This window comes from Orycteropus afer, unplaced genomic scaffold (assembly GCF_000298275.1).
Source record: "Orycteropus afer afer isolate SDZICR_OR568_19922 unplaced genomic scaffold, OryAfe1.0 scaffold00008, whole genome shotgun sequence".
NCBI lineage: Eukaryota > Metazoa > Chordata > Mammalia > Tubulidentata > Orycteropodidae > Orycteropus > Orycteropus afer.
The window spans coordinates 11902205-11906084 of NW_006921595.1; positions in this window are offsets into that span (position 1 = coordinate 11902205).

Genomic DNA, 3880 nt, shown 5'->3' on the forward strand with positions numbered 1-3880 from the left:
AAAATGTCAGCCAGGACACATTCTCATGTGGAAGCATGACTATGGAATGGGTCTGCTTCCAAGTTCCATCAATTTGTTGGCACGACTCATTTCCTTGTGACGGTAGAATTCAGAGCAATCTGCTTCTTCAAAGCCAGCAATGGAGAGAGACTCTCTGTTGCTTCATATTTATGATATTTTGGAAAGCCTAAGTCTTCAGGAGCTCTCTGATTACTCAGAACAACCTGCTTTTATATTAACTCAAAATCAACTGATTAGGAACTTAACTACATCACACAATCTGTTCACCTTTGCCATCACACACATTGTGACCTAATCACACACATGACAACATCCTGTCACCTTTATTATATTCTACTTGTTGGAAGCAGGTCACAGGTTCCATACACAATCAAGGGAAGGATACAAAGGTGTCTCATTAGGGATCATTGTAGAGTGTGTCAGCCATAGTTTGAGAGTCTAAAAACATAATACCTAGACTCCTGGCAGAAATTGGTCTAGGTAGAAACTCAGCACTAGTTTTTTTGTCCTGTTTTCTATAGCTCTCTCAGCTGATTCTAATGTAGCTGGGAAAACAAATCCTAGTCTAGTCCACCCTCTCATATCACCAGACTCCAAGACCTAGAGACCTTTCCAGTCTGCTGACCTGAGGCAAGTGTCTCATAAACACATATTCAACAACAGCTGATGGTGATTTAAACAAGATCTATTTCTTCTCTTGAAGAGAACTCTGAAATTCTAGGACTGACTGCAGCCCATGATGTGGCAGCTTGAAACATGTCCACTTGAAACCTTCAGTTCTTTGTCTAGCTCAATACTTCATTCTTTTTGCTGCAGTCTCCTCCAGGTGCTGAGGTGACAACCTACAGCAAGCAATGATGTGGTAAGTCTGTGCAATGTGCAAGGTGAGTCTGTATAGGAAAGCGAGATGCTGGAAATGTCACAGAAACACCAGCAGATCCATATAGCCTCTCTCTTCAGCAGTGATTAAATTTGGACAAAACACCACTAGGGTTAAAATCAATTGATTCCTGCCTGAAATAGCAGATCACATAAGTATTACATGCTTGGCATGACGATGGCCAGTTCATTTCACCTGAGTTTGTTTTGGGTGCCAAGTGGACTGGATGTGATCTGCCAAATTAAGAAACAGAGAAGTTGTTGTCTTCTTAGTCAATCCTGGTCAATGCCATTTCCACAAATACTCCTTCCCCTACCTCCCCTCCCCAGCATCCCAGTATGATTTGCATTAGTACTCAAGAAAATTCTGGGGGAAAGGAAGAGAATGGTAGATAATAGTAAAGGATTTTGCTGTTTGGTTTAAACAAACACATGCAGCCAATGTTCTCACTCTAGATGGAACATTATAGAGAGACTTCTACAAGCCTAAAATCAATTTTCCAGGACAAATCTCTCCATCTTGTCAATATCTCAAACAAAAGGTAACCAGGCTGCCTCCCCCAGACACCGAGGATGAAAACGTATATTCAGTATCTCTCACATTCAACATACATGCCATACACTAAAATACTCAAGAGATTTGGAGCTCATCATTGTGAAGAACGGTCTTTAAAAAAAAAAAAAAATTGCAAAAGGTTTTTAACATTCCTGGGCCCCAGTAAATGCCTGTAGCCACCCCAATTGCTACAAATAATACCCTCCATATTTCCAAATGGCCTAGGAGAGAGGGACCTGCACCACCCTGGGATGAGACCCACTAGCTGAAGTTGTATACTTGTCCACATTCTCTAGTGCAGTAGTTATCAATCTTGGCTGCATAATGGAATCACCTGGGGATACTTAGATTCTGATATTATTGATCTAAATTGCAGCCTAGACATTGGGAGTTTAAAAACTGCACCAGGTGACTCTAATGTGCAGCAAACATCAACTTCATGGGGCTGAATCCCCACATCTAGGGTTCTCCCTGCAATGGCAAACTTGGGGCAGCATTTCTTCTGCCTAGGTATATATATAGGCTGACAACTCGAGCCAAAGAAGCTGCCTCTGAGTCAGAGCTTATGTTCCATTGAGTGTACCAGGCTCCCTCTCACTGGGATCTGATGTCCACTAGACTATCCTGCACTAGGTCCCCTGCCTGCCAAGTGATACATGGATCAGTGAGATGCTGACTGCTAAGTGACACAGCCCCTGGTTCATCTTCTCCAGGAAACACTATGAAAAGGAACATGGAGAGTCACACGTATACTGCTTGGCCAGAGAAATAGAGAGATGCAGACTCTGGCTTGGAAGCAGGCATCCTTCAAGCTGCCCCAAGCCTCTGGAAAGGATATTATCTTCAGCTCTGTGCTGGGGCCTGTTAACTCTATCTAGGTAGACCTGCTTGATTATAATGTCATTCACCACCCCACACTGGGTTCTTTAATGAATATCTCCGCTTCTATGGGCCCTAGGAGACCTCACTCCTCTGTTGTTCTCATTTATCTGGCTGGAGTTCTTGGGAAGCTACTTTAACAAGGCAATAAAGGGAAGAATTTGAATCAGAAACATTCTGTTTTGTTTAAATCTCATCATCTAAAGGTCCTCTGATGCCATTGTTTGAAACAGACACACACAAAAAAAACAGTTACCAGTGTGTGAACTCTAATTCATGGTGACCCTGTGTGTGTCAGAACAGAACTCTGCTCCATTAGATTTTCAATGGCTGATTTTTTAGAGGGAGCGCTCTGGTGGCATAGTGCCTAAGGCATTTGACTGCTAACCAGAAGGCTGGTGGTTTGAACCCACCAGCCAGTCCTTGGAAGGACTTGCTGGGATTGATAGGTCTTTCTCTGGGTGGACTTGAGCCTCCAACCTTTCATTGGCAGCTGACTCCCTCCAAGCTTTCTCTTACTTGTAATTTATGCAGAGTTGCCATAAAAAGAGGGAGAGAGCTGTATTTGCCCAATTCCAGGATGTAAATACTCCTACTATGGATGATTTTAAGCTACCAATGTTTTAACAACTGGATGCTGTATTATCTTTTTTCCCATCCTCTCAATCATATACCCGATTGTAATCTCCCTAAGGGTAATGATTTACATACCTGAAGCAACATGGTTAAAATATAAGAACCACACCCTATAAAAGTGAGAAGGGTATCTGACAACAACTTGGGAAGAGAGGCTGAGAGACTTTAAGAACAGGATCCGGGAGGGCAAGAAACAGTTCTCCAGACAATTAAGGAAAGGCTAAACCAAAAAACCAAGCTCACTGTCATTGAGTCAATTCTGACTCACAGTGACCCCCATTAGGTTTTTAAGGCAGTAAATCTTTAGGAAGTAGACTGCCCCATCTTTCTTTTGTGGAGTGGCTGATGGGTTTGAACTGCCAGCCTTCTGGTTAGCAGTCAAATGCCTTAGGCATTGCACCAGCAGAGCTACAGAGTTACAAAGGAGAGACCCAGAGGAGGTATGAAGAGAAGTAAAGAGGCCATCCCACAGAGCAAGGTACTAAGCTTCATCCCAGTCTCCAATTTCATTAGCCCTTTTCTTCTTGTTAGACACATAGGATGTCTGAACAACATCTTTCAAAATAATCTACAGAAGAAAACACAAAAGAGAAGATGACAGAGTTCCATGTGGCCTAAAAGAACTGGGGCTGGGGCTGGTGGAGGACCTGGGTGATGCAGTACAACCATGGGGGACTCACCTGTTCAGTTGCTTGGATGCAGGGAACACCTTCCAGGAAGATTCAGACAACACAAGAAAGTTTAACTTTTGTGTGAAGATACTGATTTGATGCTTGTTGGATGATATTTCTAATGTTCATTGTATCACTATTCAGATAATAGTCTCTTTACAAAACAGAAAAAAGAAAAGAAAATTGTTCTCTCCCCATTAAGAGCCAGGGTTACAGGTGAGGAGAAACAACTCAAGGA